The sequence below is a fragment of the Lissotriton helveticus genome, chromosome 3_1, assembly GCF_964261635.1.
Source record: "Lissotriton helveticus chromosome 3_1, aLisHel1.1, whole genome shotgun sequence".
In the NCBI taxonomy this organism is placed as follows: domain Eukaryota; kingdom Metazoa; phylum Chordata; class Amphibia; order Caudata; family Salamandridae; genus Lissotriton; species Lissotriton helveticus.
In genome coordinates, this window is record NC_136061.1 from 875,399,047 (window position 1) to 875,415,720 (window position 16,674).

Below are 16,674 nucleotides of genomic sequence, written 5' to 3' on the forward strand. Positions count from 1 at the left end.
ATTGGGCGCGTTATAAATCAAAAATAACAATAACAATAACAATAATGGTGTTGTAGGTCCGGGACCACAGCTACTGCCCTCACCCTCGGTCCTAACACAATGCAGCTCTCCTTCCCCATCTGTAACTCATCCCAATAGCGAAACCCCTAGCACTAGAGACACCCGCCAAAAACTAGGAGCTAGGGAAGGAGCAGTACCTAAAAGGAAAAGAGGGGCCCAGAAAGCAGGGGGACGCAAGGCCAAAATACCCAAGCATAACACACTAGTGGAGGCCAACAAATCGGTAATTAGTCTAACCCCACCCGCACCCCCAATCGATCCACTAATAGCATCCCCAGCGATTTCACCAGCCCGAACAATGAAACAGGCTAATGCCTGCCCTATGGTAACGGATGGAGGTGCTATTACTCTGGCTAAAATCGGCTACTAGTAATGATAATGATGATTCTTGCCAGAAACCGGAAAAGGGGCACCCCTACCAACAAATAAACCACTCTGGTCAGGTCAATACATAGTTCTAAGAGACTCTCTTCTCAACCCTGATAGCTAAGCCACATGCAGAAAGTAATCTAGACAGAAGTATGTGTGAAGTTCAAGCAACATCAACAATTTCAAAATACGGTACACAAAACAATGAATTCCCAAACCAATTAGGAAAAATAGCAAAAAATGTAGATCGCGAAAAGACATCAAGATAACAAAAAAAGTTTAAGCAGAACTAGGACATGATTTTTCAAAGTTTAAGGCAAAGAGTGACTAGAAAAAAATTAAGTACTATGGAAAAACAACGGTTTGCAGTGGACTAGGACCTAAGCACAATTTAAGGCAGACTGCAATGGAGTAGAGAGTCAGATACACAAAAAGGGTTGTTTAGGTCAAAGGTTTTACCTTCAGATGTGGTCTCCAACTAGTGGAAAAGCCTATTTTGGTAAATCCTGGCACTCCTAGCTCCTCAGGTCAGGCTTCTGGGCACCAGGTCTCTCTCTAGCAGGGTCTTCTGCAAGGCCTAGTCCTTCTTAGTCAGCTGGGCCCTGTTGGAGCCTGGAGTTTTCCTACTTTCTGTGTCCGTGAACCAGAAGGCCAACAACTTGACCCCTGGAGATCAGCTTCAGTCCTTGAGTGCCAGCAGGATTCAGAAGTCCTTAAATCCTTGTCTGAGTCCTCTTATTCCAGTGGGTGCTGAAGTTAGGATTTTTCTTCCAGCATTGTGTACTTTCATTAGATGGAGTCTGCCCACGTCCAAGAATGATCTGAAGAAGTGACGATGGAGGCACCAGATGTATCCTGTGCACTAGCCAGTTTTTGGGGAAATTCTACCACCCAATCTTACCAATTCTCTAATAGGCCCCACCTCTTTTTGCAGCACTTCATCTTTGTCTTATATTAAAAATGTGCAAGACCTGCCATTTAAAGATGACGGACCCAGCTGCCACCCAACAGGCCTGTCTTCACCTGCTTGGCCACTCTCCTACCTGAAAAGCTCAAAACTGGTATCACCTCCTACTGTGGCTAGAGTCTAACTGTCTAAAAGGGCCTGTGATGAATAGAAGAGGGTTTCCTTGACATCTCTAGGTTACAAGAGATAGTGCTGGAGGGCGTGGTTTTGGCACCAGTCAAGATTGCCACTTGATTGAGGAGCTCCGCTACGCCGGATTTCGCCGCAATCATTTAGGTGTGTTTCTTCGCATCTTTGGCACACAGACGTCAACTCTAGTAATGGTGGAAAACCCCATGACCATGGTGAGACGTTCGTAGTTCTGAAGCACGGTACGCTTCTCTTCAAATTTCACCGTTTTTAGCGCACTTCAGTGCAGCCGCCATTTTGTCCTCTGATGTCTAGTAATCTCTCTCCTCACAACAACTACTAAAATGCAACTTACAGCCTTCCACTAGATTTTAGCATTGTCTTGGACTCTTGGAGAGCATTATATGATGTTTCCGTGTGTTTTCATGTTCTAACAATGACCTCTCTCATCATATGCAACGGAGTATCCTCTCTGGCATATTTTCCTTGGTGTTTTCCTTCATAAGCGCTCCACAGCATTTCTGAAACCAGGTTCTTCCTCTCCTCATTTAACTCCTTTGGACTATTTTTTCTTGGAGAATGCTTTTTTATATGTGATACCTTTCTCATCACTCGCTTACTGTGGGCTGCTCACTTCATGATATTTAGGAAATTTTTCCTATCGCCACAGTTTTACAGTACCTGAGGAAATGGTACTTTCACAATTGCTTTCTCTTGTCTAATATAACGTATTTTGCTCTGCTGAATTGACACTCGTATATGGGCGGAATGCGCAAGCCACAATTTGTCTTTGTCCCTACAGCTTCTTCCACAATGATGCCTACACCTACCTTATCATCTGTATTTACTACTTCATCCTCCATTGCAGACATGGCTGGGGTGGCTTCTGCTCACAATCAATCATCACAATCAACACCGCATAAATCTTCTCCACCAACTTCAACACCTAAGCGACTGAAGCAAGACAGTCCATCTCCTGATAAGGCATCTCCTAATATCTCCTTGGAACTGCTGTTGGAGGAAATCCATGCCTTAGGCCAGTTTGTGGAAGAAACAAACAGTAAGATGCAGTTTCTGGAGGAAAAGTGGTCTTCAATGGACAATAGGGTCTCTACAATGGAACAACAACTTTGGACTGTTCAAGGTGACTCTCAAAGGCTTTCCTCTCTGGAGAAGGAGGTTCGTAAACTCTATCAACATACTGAAGATTTGGAAAACCACAACAGGAGGAATAATCTACATATTTATGTACTACCTGAAGCTTTGGAAGGTGAAGACCATGTCGCCTTTTTTTCTTTTCCTTCCTGCTGAAGATATTGGATAAGCCTTCTTCAACGTCACTCAATATCCAGAGAGCCACAGGCTTGGTCCTCATCCTTCACTTTATTCATCCTCAGTCATGCCCCGGGGAGTCATTATCCTCTTTTTTGAAATGTACTGATCTGCTCTCAGTTATTTTTGCAGCCAGAGCCAAACATCATATTTCTTGGCTTGGTCAGAGGGTTTCTCTGTCTCAAGATGTCTCCAATGTCACAGCAGCCAGGCGAAAAGAGTTTCTTAGAATTCGTCCATCTCTCCGTTCACTGGGAGCTTGCTATAGCCTTTTTCACCCCTGCATATTTAAGGTGACTTTCCAAAATCAAACTCTGTCCGTTGAAGACCCTGCGGAACTTAGGAAGTTTATACACTCTCACTCTTCATCCAATATACACACTGCTGGTCCTCCTAATGGTTGACATGTTACATCTATATTTGAATTTTTCTCATAGTTTTCATACTATTAACATATGATTCAAATATGTTTATATTTTCTCCTCTACCTATTTTTTTGTATTCACCAATATCATTCACTTGTTTGAATTTTTTCTTTTTCTGTTCTCAATCATAGTATAGTTACTATCAGCATTTCTCATGGTTAACTAGTTATGCTCCTTCTCTTATTTATTTATTCATAATTTAGCTACATCCTTTAATTGTTCATTAATAATCTATAAGCCATTCCTACAGTTCATATTTATTTGTGTCTCTGTTTTTGTCAAATGTGTATTTTCTAATTTTCTCTTACCATTTTTGATGCTTTCTTCATAATTTTTTTATATTCTCAAAGGTTTTGTCTGTCATTTTTTAAACTTGTTTGGTCTGTCTACATACCCCTATTTGTTCTGGCGTGGTCCGGACTTCCTGGTTCGGGCATCTCATCATCCGTACGTCGCCATTGCCCCAATCTTATCTTGTTGTTGTCCCCCTCAGGTATGTTTTTTCAGTCATCCTTTTTGGATATGTACTGTCTCTTCTTGTATTTTTCCTCTTAATTCTGAATTTTCCTTTTCCTTCCCTAAATTTCTACCCCCTTTTTCCATTTGTCTCTCCTTTTATTTTCCTATTACTGCATATTTTGTTCTGTATACATTGTTAATGTTTTTGCATTCAGAGTTATTTCCTGGAATGTGAAAGTTTTTTTTAACCCAATTAAGAGACAGAGAATCCTTTCCCATCTCGCCTCATATAATCCTGACTTAGTACTCCTACAAGAGACCCATCTTACAGAAAATGAGGTGTTAAAATTAAAAAGAGGTTGGGTAGGTACAGTTTTATTATCTCCTTCTGCTAATAACAAAAGTGGTGTTATAATTTTATGTCATAAGAAATTGAACTGTGAAGTATTATTGCAAGAAACTGTCACAGAAGGTAGATGGTTACTAGATAAGGTATTAATTAATTCTGTTTCTTTAACTGTTTTTAATATTTATGGGCCTACACATCCTAATTGTTCCTTTTGGCCTCAGATTACGTAAAAATGTATCCAATTTCAAGATTATCTCTTCATACTAGGAGGCGATTGCAATCAAGTTGTTGATCCATTTCTTGATCATCAAACTCAGGTCCACTTTGTTGCCCATAAGCCCCACAAACACTTTCTCGACACTATTTCTCAAGCACATCTTATAGACTCTTGGAGGCTTTCTCACCCTGACTCTCTGGATTTCTCTTGTTTTTTCTCCTCCTCATAAATCCCTTTCTCGCCTAGACTATATCTTTCTCTCTAAATCTTTATCTCAAAACTTGCTATCTTCCTCTATTGAACCTACAGTTATTTCTGATCATGCTCCAAGTGTAACAAATCTTGATTTTCTCCCTCCGCTTCCCAGAGCTTCTCGTTGACGTTTTAACAACTCCCTTCTCTCAGACACTACTTTCTTATCCTCTTTTCGCTCCTTTGCAAATGAATTATTTGACCTTAACAGTAATCCCAATTCCTCTTCCCATATCATATGGGATTCTTTTAAGTCTACGGCAAGAGGATTCATTATAAATTTTGTCTCTAAAAAAAGGAAACGTTTTCTTCAGCAACGAAAGGCCACTTTGGCGCATATTAAGCTCTTAGAAATAAATTTTATACGTCCTCCACAGATACGGTCTCGCCAGAATTGAAACGTGCTAAACTTGCTTTTAATAAAACTACCACTGATAATGTGTCCTCCGTGCTCCTTCGTAGTAGCGCTCGTTACTATGGTGGTTGTAATAAAGCAGGGAAGCTCTTGGCAAATTATCTCAAAGCACGCAATGATCGCATCCTCTTTGACTCTATTTATTCTACAAAAGGTTCCCTCTTACATAAAGATCAAGAAATACTTAATGAATTTAAACTTATTTACCCAACTTTTTAATCTCCAGAATCTCCTTCTTCCTCTTCCCTCATTAAGGCATACCTTGATAAACTTCCTCCTCCCTCTAATTCTTAGCTTAATCTCTCTGATCTTGAAACAGGTCTCTCCCTTAATGAGTTATCCACTGCCTTAAATAACCTCACTAAAGGGAAGACTCCTGTCCCAGATGGGTTTTTCTGTAGAATTTTATTTGCATTTTTCTGATTTACTTCTCCCGAATCTCTTCTCACTTTTCCACTCATTTTTTAGCTGGTAAAACAGAAGGCACTTTCCAGGAAGCCACAATCTGCCTCATTCATGAAGATGGCCGAGACCCTAAGTTTTGTAAGAATTACCGTCCGATCTCCTTAGTTAATGTTGATTATAAATTATTTGCTACATTGCTTGCTTTACGTTTAGATCCTCTCATGCCTCATCTTATTGGTAAGGAACAATGTGGTTTTGTCAAGGGAAGATTTACCTCTGATAATTCTCGTCTTTTCCTCAATCATTTAAATAAAATTCACTCCCTTTCCACCTCTCTAGCGGCCATCTCTGTCGATGCTGAGAAAGCTTTTGACAGAGAAGATTGGTCCTTCCTATTTGCCTCATTGCAATGGCAGGGTTTGGTCCCAAATTAATTTCACTTATCTCTTTACTATATTCTGCTCCTAGAGCTTCGGTATTAGTGAATAGTTGGATCTCTTCTTATTTTCCTCTTCAACGAGGCATTCGTCAAGGGTACCCTTTATCCCCTCTTCTTTTCATTCTAGTTCTAGAACTCCTCTATTTGTAATAATGACCCTATTTCTGGATTTTCTTATGGTGACCAACAGCTAAAACTCTCCGCTTATGTGGATGATATTCTTTTATTTTTTTCCTGAACCCTCTATTCCCCCTTTATTACATGAATTTGACTCTTTTTCACAGGTCTCTGGTTATAAAATCAACTCAGACAAAACAGAAATTCTCCCCCTCATAAAATGTTGTCCTTCCCACTCCTTTTTCTCCACTGGTTTTGCCTGCAATAGCTAAGACATTAAATATTTAGGTATATGTTTTTACAAATCCATTACCTCTTCAATTAAATAAAATATATGTGCAGTTCTAACCCGCATTGAGAAATTACTCTCTTCTTGAAACCCCCTTTTTCTTTCTTGGTGGGGCCAGTAAGATTCAATCAAAATGATGACTGCCCCTATTTTAATTTATACTCTCTCCATGCTTTCCATTCATATTCCTGCCCTTTATTTTAAACGTATTGATTCCTGTCTCTCTAAATTTCTTTGGAAAAATAAGAAACCTAGAATCGCCTTATACTTCCTTCGTAAGACAAAATCTAACCGTTAAGTGAACTTCCCTGACTTTCATCTCTATCACAATTTTTTTTACCTTCACCAGGTTTGGAAATGGCTCCTATCTGATCCTCCCCTTTTCCTCCCCTGTGGCTCCCCATTGAACAATCTTTATTATTACCCTTTTCTTTCAAGGAAATTATGACTTTTTCTGCCAAAACTCCTCATACCTCCCTCCCCTTATTTAGACACACTTGTTCCCTTTTGAAACCTTTGATACAACCCAGTCCCGTCTCTCGGGAATCCTTTTTAAATTCTCCTATTTGGCATAACTCTCTTATTCTCTTCAATAAAAAAACCAATTTTTGGAAAGCATGGAGATTGGAAGGTATTATTTGGGTCAAACATCTTTTCAAGAACTTTCTCCATTTTCTTTCCCACAATTTCAAGCCTTTTTTTATTGTCCCAGTTCCTTTTACCAGAAGTTTACTATTCTCATGGCAATTATTCTTGAAGTTTATTATTCTCTTCCCCCATCATCTCTCACTGAAGTCCAAAACTCTCTTCACAAAATACTCTTATCTTTATCCAAAGCCTCCTTCATTTACAAATATTTCTTAGCCCCCAATCCAGACTGATCTAAATCTAAATTGGAACTCTCTTGGGAATCTGATCTGGGATGTGAATGGACTATCATCTTCTGGGAAAAACTCTGGTCCTGATCAATAAAAATCTCCCGCTCTACTTCTCTTACCCAATCTATATTCTCTCTATATCATAGACTTTTTCTCTCCCCTGCTTCTATAGCTTGTTTTTCTTCTTCTACTGATTCTAAATGCTGGACCTGTAGCTCCTCGAATGCTAATCTCATACATCTTCTCTTCCTCTGTCCTTCGGTTTCCAGTTTCTGGAGGAATGTTTGGTCATATATCTCTCGTCTGTTTAAGATTTCTAGCTCTTATTCTATACCCCTCCTCTTTGCTGGCAGCCTTTCTGATTCCTTAGATCTACCCTTACATAGCCATGGTCTCTTCGATCTCATGCTTGCTTTAACCTTCCAACATAGTTTTCTCAATTGGAAAACACTTACAAAACTCTCTATACAACACTGGTGGAATAGTCTTTGTCATTTTCATAGACTTGATGTTGCTTTCACCTCCTCCTGTAAGCCAATGGTTAATAGGGATCTCTTTTGGTTACCCCTTACTACTTTTCAAAATCAGATTATTTTAACAAATAATTCTTCTCTAAATGCTGAGAATTTCAAACCCCCTTGAATGTTGTTCTCTCTGTTCTCTATGTTTCTCATCTCTGTTGGCTCAATATATGGTATTATTTGATCAATATTTCACTCGCATTCATTTTTACTACGCAATGTAATATGCAATCCTCTTTTATGTCACCGTGTTAGACCTTTTCCTGTCCCTACCCCTGCTATCCCTCCCTTCCCATCTCCCTCCCCTGCTTCATATAAAATCTTAAAAATATCTTTTATTCTCTTCCTCAATGTACTAGCCAACTCTTCTGTTAAACTTCTACTTAGTTATTTTGATTCTGTATTGCTGGTATGTTATATTTTATTGACTATCAATAAAGCTTTTCAAACACAAAAAAGAAGAGATAGTGCTAAAGCTGCCCCTTCTTCGGCAAAATGTTTTGTTCACTCCCATATAGTGAAAGGCCAAATGATAAATCCTTGCTAAATAGTCAGCAATTAACACCCACTGGCCCTTTCTGGAACGAGAGGCAAGCTATTGTCCTCTGAGTTAGAGTCCTTAACTTTCCAAGCCAAAAATGTGTATCCAAGCCCTGCAAGTGTGGTTACTGGCAGAAGAGTTTTAAAACAGTTCTGTTCAGGCAGCGAAAACAATATTTTTACGGGGACTCTGGAGATTCAAGATGGTGGAGTGAGAATCTGCGAGTAGCTCACCTGTTGGGTCCTCTCTCTCCCCTCTACGGAGTAGCGGATAACGGATACCGCGCTGTTTAGGAAATACAGTATCTGTGCTGAGAAACCGTGCTGAGAACCTTACGCCTTGATTCTAGACAGTGCAATGGAGCTCTCCGTGAGAGGACAAAACCCGACGTCGGCTTCAGAAAGAGCTTCAAAGCCGCTATAGTGGTGGCGTTTCAGTCCTCATCGATGCTTTAGCTTCCAGATACAGCCAAGCTCTTCCGGCAGACGATCCGCGGCTTGCTACGGAGCTCGGGGGTCGGCTGGCTCAGCCTCAACTTCCGCACACCGCACACCTGGTGGTCGAGAAGGATGTCGCCGAAAAAAACCCCACGGACTACACGGAACAGCCGGCAACCGGCAGGAGCCGCTGCACCCTCTCTCCCTCCCCCTGCCGTCGCTGTCATTACACAAGCCTTGGTAACTACGGCTGCTCCAATGTCTTTTTCCGCCACTGCTGCCTCTGGGGGCGCCGGTAACACTACAGCGGAAAACGCTGCCGCGAGCGGAGAAAGAAAAGAAAAGAAGCAGCCCTCCACCTCAGCAGAGCTGAAGGAAACAGTAACTACGCCTGACATGATGGGGGGTCCGGACCGGGACCGGGAGAACTGCAATACTGACAGACAGGTACAGAGACAATTTAATCTTCCTCCTGGTTTACATACCAAAAACCCTGGTCAGACTATAGTCAAGCCGGTAACCAAATCTGTGGCTAAATTAATTGCAGTAAAAGGGGGGCTGAGTGGGGGACTGAATGGGGGTGAAACAACCAGCGCACTTCACATCTCAGCGATCAAAAAACTAGGGGTGACACTACAGAGTAGCTCCCCTGCGGCTTCGGAAGAGTCTGAAAGTAGCCCCCCAACAGAACCTTTAACTGCACAGGTTGACGTACCAGGGAAAGCTGTTTCCAAAAAAAATGCTGGAATGCTGGATGATCTAAATTTTGGTTTAAACACAGATACACAGACTTCCACAGGAGGGACAATTGCTGACAGCGTGGGCTCGCTTACATGTATTGAACCAGGTATTTCTGACTCTACAGTTGAGGGAGTCGAAATAATGGAAGATAGCACGGCTCCTACAAAACCTATAGAACCAGCAGAACTCACGGAGCACATAGAATCTATTGAGTCCACCGAATTTTTAGAGCAAGGCTCCTTTGAAGACTTGGACGTTGAAACAGAGGATGAGTTGGCGGAGAGGGGTGAAAAAGAAGATCATTTAGATACGTTGATCAAAGTGCGAACAAAGAAAGGGCGCAAACAAAAAAACAAGTCTAGAGTAAAGAAAAACGGCAAGCCTGGCACCTTAGCAAACCGGCCTATTGCAAGTAGCAACCAAATCCTGAAAAAGAACTTTTTGGACAAAAGCCCTCTAAGAAAATGGATTGAGGCCAAAGGATTATACAAAAATATGACAATGAGGCTATCAGGAGCTAGCCCCACAGAGACAACCCCTGCAATAGAAGCGCCTAGCATTATCGCCAGTCCCACTACTTTAGAGAACAATGCGGCGACTAATTAATCTAATTTGCTACAACCATTGGACGGATGCATTGACCAAGCACTGCATGAGCTCATTGTTGATTCACATGAAACAGACACAGACAGTCCACAATCTGGCACAATAGCTGGTACAATAGCTACAACCATGACGATAGATGCCACTCCTTCCTCCTCTGTGGGCTCCCCTCACTTATCAACCTCTCCCCCAGCTATTCTAGAGATGGATAAGATTTTGAGCGACACTATAAAGGGACCAAATCAAAGACCAGAATCAACCGAATCCTCTCCTTTAGATATAATACTCCAATTACTGAGTAACCAACGGGCAGAAGCACAGGAACATTATCTACAACTGAGAGAAGATAACAGCAAAGTACAATCCTCCCTGCATGAACTCACCACCAATTTCGGGGGGATAGCAAAAGATATTGATGAACTACAACAACGAGTGGTTGAGTTGGAGGAAACAAGCACGAACACTACGCGTGAAGCTGATAAACATGCGACTCAACTCTCAGCGCTTCAACAGAAGGTGCAAGACTTGGAGAACCGTCAGAGACGGTCTAACCTTAGACTCTTTGGTATACCGGAGGGATCAGAGGGTTCAGATACTAGGGCCTACTTAGTGGGACTGTTTCAGAAAGCATTTCCAGACCTAGCAGACTGGGACTGGGATTCTCAAATTCAGCGTGCTCACTGCCTTCCACTGGTTCAGAGAAACAGCAAGAACCGATTTCCACGCCCTTTTCTGATTTTTTTGGGCAATTTTTTATTACGCCAGGCTGTTTGGCAGAGAGCTCGCCCTAACTCTCCTGTATCTATTGGCGATCTCTCAATTTTTGCTCGCTCTGATTTAAGCAAAGAGACAATGGGTAGACGGTGGATGCTCCGCAAGCTGATAGACCCAATTAAATCCAATGGGGGCCAAGCATTCCTTCAAGAACCTGCCCGCCTCAAGGTCATCAAAAATGGACGCACTCACTTCTTCACAAATGTAAAAGAAGCAGAAGCATATTTAGCCAACATTAGTGCGGACAGCGCGGGCAAGAGCAAGACTTAAACTACACAAAAAATCTGTTGTAGTAACATGTGCTAAATGTTAACTCCTACCGGAATTTTTTGCGTTAAGGATACTTTATTGCACTAGGGGTTTTCATCTCCTTTTTTTTTTTTTTTTTTACTCTATGATCTATTAGGAACCGAAATTTGCGCAGTTTGCTTATCTGTCTATATTAACTGACAACTTGTGAAAGATAGAGGGAGGGAGGGGACCTTTCGAGGTGTACCGCTACCCTGGCTGCCTCTCCAATGGCAGCAGATGCAGATGGGTGGCTCTTCCCTGGCTAGGGCTAGAGCTAGAGGGGGGGAGGGTGCTTTTCTCCGCAAGAGGGGGGGTTGGGGAGGGGGGGTTGAAAGCTGGAAAAAACTGCTTGCTGGCCGACAGGGCAGAATGTAGCGAGGTTACTCTAATTTTTTTCTTTTTTTTGGCGCACCATTGGCTTCAGAACTGGGAAACTTATTGGGACATATGGACACTCTGGACATTTAAAGATAGGCCCGTGGCTTATTATCTATTCATAAATGTATGAAATTAAATGTTTAGCTTGAAACGTAGCGGGGCTTAACAGCAAAAACAAAAGGGGTATGATAAAAGAAGAATTAAAGTTACATAACCCTCATGTTGCTCTCTTATCTGAAACACATATTGTAGGGAAGGATAAGAAGATCCTTAATCAACTGGGATACGACATCATAGTTTGCTCTACTTTCGGGCACCCCACAAGAGGGGTTGCTATTCTTAAGGACAAACGATTTAGGGCTGAAGTCATACAAACCTCATATGGTAAAAGTGGTAGATGGGCCGTCGCGGAGATTAGTTTTGAGAATTACAAATATGTTTTGTGCGTGGTTTACGGCTCAAACACAGATGAACCTACTCTCTTTGACCAATTGAACATTAAACTCTTGGACTGGGAGGGGGAACTTATTATCATGGGGGATTTTAACTGCATCATGGACTACAGAACAGATACTACCAGACCTGGTAGTTTTCAAAGGATGCACAAAACTCGATCGTCCATACTAGATCTATGCCGTATTCATAACATCAAAGATGCTTGGCGATATTTATATCCAAAAATACCGGGGTACACGTATTACTCCGCGCCCCACAAAATGTGTTCAAGATTAGACATGGCATTAATAAGTAATAATCTATTGAAACTCAGCTCCATGGCTTTATGCCCATGTATCTCCTCTGACCACAACGCAATAAGGCTGACTTTTACAACTGCACACACTAGGGCTCCTCCCAGATCATTTTCCTTCCCCAGATATTTAGTTTCCGACACATTTTATATGACACAATTAAAAGCACATATTAAAGAATTTATAGATTTCAATTTAAATACAGCCACACTCCATATGGTATGGGACGCTTGCAAGGCAAGTATAAGGGGATTCAGCCAGGCTTACGTGATTAGACAAAATCTGGAACGTAAAAAATATAACGATACGCTGATTTAAAAAATAACTATTCAAGAAGAGGCATTGTCCTCAGCACTGCGATTAAATTTACCAACGACTACTGAAATTGGCCTTAAACTGGGTTTATTAAAAAATGAGGTGAAGACCAAGTTTATACAGAAAAGCATCAATAACATACATAAGGTTAAAATAACACAATATGAGGGGGGGGGGACAAAATTGGGAAAATCCTGGCCTATAAAGTTGCAGAGGACAGAGCAAACTCTACAGTCACAAATATTCGGGGGGTGGCAACAAGCTCTATAACCAGCCACAAGACATATTGGAACAATTCGCTGATTTTTATAGAACCCTATACACCCCAGAAACCGTGCCCAATTCAGAAGATATACAGGAATATGTCAAAGCGCATCCTACAAACACTCGGAAAACTCTTGAGTTGGAGCGATTATCTGACGATATAACAATGATAGAATTACATCAAGCCATAGCTTCACTACCCCTAGGAAAAGCAGCTGGGGAAGACACAATACCTCTTGAGATTTACAAACTATGCTCAGAGGAGCTAGAACACCTTTTTTGAAAGTTATTCAATCTGTAGGTTTAAATGGAACAGCCCCTAAATCCTGGAATAGAGCGAAAATAATATTCTTCCTGAAAAAAGGCAAGCCGAAAGAAGAAAGAGGGTCATATCGCCCTATTTCATTGATAAATACAGATGCCAAGATTTTCGCCAAAATCTTGGCATTAAGATTAGCCCCTTTTATGCTTCAGATTATTAACCCACAGCAACACGGGTTTATAACGGGGAGAGATACCACAATACACGTCAACATGGCGATCACTGCATTCGATGTAGCAGAGACTGAATCCACCCCACTCGGTATGGTCCTTTTAGATGCGGAGAAGGCTTTCGACCGAGTGGGGTGGGACTTTCTCTGGTGCACACTGTCTAAAATGGGGTTTGGGGGACAATTTCTGCAGAGTATACAGGCACTCTACGACAACCCAAGGGCCTGCATCAGCTATGGGGGGTTGACTTCCTCAGACTTTTCAATCCAACGCGGTACCCGTCAGGGATGTCCTTTATCACCTCTTTTATTTGCCCTCTCATTAGAACCTTTTTTGTTAGCCCTTCAGTCCCAAACCCAAATCGTACCCTTCAGATCTGGCTCACAGGAGTTAAAAATAACAGCATATGCCGACGATATTGCGGTTTATTCAGAAGACATTGTGCAAGCCCTAAAGGGAATTACTAAAGAGGCTGGGAAATTCGGTAAAGTTTCTGGCTACAAACTTAATTTACAAAAGACACAAGTCATAGCTAATTATACTCCAGCGGTGTTAGTTCCTGAGATCTGCAAAACTGCTACCTACTTAGGGGTAAAAATAACGGATAAACTACAAGAAATCATTAATATAAATTATAATGAACTAACAAAACTTACTATCACTTCATTAAAAAAATGGCATAGATTACCTTTGAACCTAATAGGCAGAATAAACCTAATCAAAATGAAGGTATTGCCCAAATACGTATATCTATTTCGTTCTATTCCATTAGCGCTAAACAACCAGTTCTTTCAGAAACTTGATGGCGCACTTAGCAGCTTTATTTGGGGCTATAAAAAAGCGAGAAGGTCGCTGAATTTCATGAAAAATAGCATAAATGAGGGAGGGCTTAATTTCCCTGATTTTAAACTGTATTTTTGGTCCGCCTTTGTCATTCGTCTTCGCTCCTTACTTAATGCTGGAGGGGCACTATTCTTTCACTCTTTTATGTTAAAAACTGATTCAAACATGTTTTTGTTTAGAACAAACGACCCCAATTATTACAAAAGGGTTAGATTCAAGACCGCAAGGGACATCACAAAGATTTAGAGGAATATACTAACCTATTGTAAAACTAACTTTTTTCATTCTAAGTTGCCACTGTGGGGCAACCCGGGCCTCCCTAGTATCTTTCACGACAATATCGCCCACTGCTGGTCTAGATCAGGAATCACCGTGCTAGGAGATCTGTACGGCACACAAGGATTTTTAGACTTTAACACTTTGAAATTGTTATATGACCTATCTGAAAATATGAGGTATAAACATCTACAGCTACATGATTTTTTAATTAACCAAAAGCAAATTCGGGAGGTTTATGATTGCGATATCTGGACCAACTTATACTCCGTAAAAAACAAAGCAGTAATAAGTCTAGCCTATAGACTCCTAATCAGTTTTAGATCTAACGATAGTGTAAAATTGGCTGACAAATGGAGCAGACTGCTGGATTTAAATATCACACCTAAACAGATAGTGCTCTCTGACTAATATTAATAAACGTGTACGCTCATCGAGCCTTAGGCTACAACAATTTAGAACAACCTGTATGTTATATTATACTCCCGAAATAATTTCTAAATGGTCCCCTAATAATTCCTACAGTGATCGCACAAAATGCCCTAAATGCAACGCCGATGCAGCAGATTTGGCACACATGCTGTTCTCCTGTCCTAACCTCAAGATCTTTTGGCTTGGTATCCTGAAGGTTTTGAAAATGAAGCAAATTCAGCTACCTAAACTTACAACTGCTTCTGTTTTGTTAGATACCTATTCAGTTTCTATACCACATGCAGCCTTGGCTACTATACTTATGTCATGTGCCAAGCTAACTCTGGCAAGAGCCTGGACCTACTCTGAATCACCCACGGTGTGGGACTGGTGGGCTCTCGTAACTGAGATTCATTCAATGGTACTAGCCTTAGCAAAAAATAGGGGAACTCGATCACTAAACAAACATGAAAAAAACTGGGGAACCTTTGTGGAACAATGATGCTCCATCTCTTTTTTTGAAAAAAACTCTTTACTACTCTCTTATTTTTTTTCACCAATAGAAAAAGCAGTATCAGGGAATTAATTTCTTTATATCTTTTTGCTTCCTTTTTAGTATGGATTTCATGCCCCATCTGCATTACTGTCCCTTACACTTATGCTCATCAACATATGTAATAATGATTTTATGTAAACATGTACTAACGATTTCATGTACCTTTTGCCTTGTTTGCTTGTAAGCAATAAAAATATTTTAAAAAAAAAGAAAACAATATTTTTACAAACTATGTTGCTGCTTAATTTAACAAAAGTCTAATTCCAGCAATATTTTAAATACTAAGCAGAAAATAACTTTTAACCATTTTGTAGTCCTTTCCTATGAAGAGGTGGAAAATAAAGATTTTGGTCAATCTAGGACTATTAGAAATAAAGTCTAGTTAAGCCTACAGAGCAAAATCGCTTTTGACTTTTATTTAACCCCAAAACATAGTGCCATATTTCTTAATAATAGTACCCTGACCCGTGGGCTTACAATACACACTTTAAGGGTGACTTATGATTATATAAAAAATGTATTTTTCTAAATAGAAAAGTGGTTTCCCTGCCATGTGTTAATATAGTACATTTAAACTGCAGCCTAGCCAGTGCTCATTGGTGGTCCTTGCAGAGGTGTGTTTTGTCACACAGGTGGGTGCTGGAAAGGTGCACTGCAACCCATGATCACTATGTAACATGTCATGCCATTGGTGCACTTTAGACACCATTTACAGTGGACACCTTGGGAAGTGAAATAGGCGAAACAGGGAAGTTCCTATGTACAGCACATGCACTTTTTTACTGTTTAGCAGTAGTAAAGTGTACACAGTCCTAAAGCCAGCAATGATAGTGTTGCAGACAAAGGAGAAAATACAGGGTGACCATGCAGGGAAGGAGAAATTGCTACAATATTACTATAAATATATGTACTAGTATAACTAATAAATTACTCCTGCTGCTACTACTACTACTACTACTATTACTAATACTAATAATTATAATAGCAATAATATTATGAATTTCAAATGTACTAGTATAATGGCAGTGTTTAATGTAGTGCTTGCCAACAGATATATTGCATTTCATACTTTAGTAAATACTATTTGTGTCATTTGTGTTACAACTTGATCTTAAGACAAATTAAATGAGGAACATGAATAAGCTTGCTAGCAGTGGTGCTGCAACAATGTTCAGAGTGGGGGTGCTGCCATTAATGCTACATCATTGAAGTCACAGGGGTTGTGAAAAATTCAAGTGTAGCAAATGGGCCATCCTCATTCAGTGGGAGAGGGGTAAGGGTGTAGTATGTAGCTGATGGTACATTTTTTTGAAGCACATTGCTGCAAATATAATATTAAAGCATCGTGTGGTAGCACACTCATTTACAGACAGTGCATTT

At 40.6% G+C, this 16,674-nt stretch overlaps 1 long non-coding RNA gene across 1 annotated transcript in view; it reads left to right on the forward strand.

Annotated features, from left to right (window-relative positions):
* Positions 1 to 16,674, forward strand: part of LOC144824772 (uncharacterized) — a 62,306-nt gene that overhangs the window by 15,836 nt on the left and 29,796 nt on the right. The window contains exon 2 of the long non-coding RNA XR_013609108.1: positions 3,633 to 3,775. This is a non-coding gene — a long non-coding RNA (uncharacterized LOC144824772). The remainder of the gene's footprint in view (positions 1 to 3,632; positions 3,776 to 16,674) is intronic.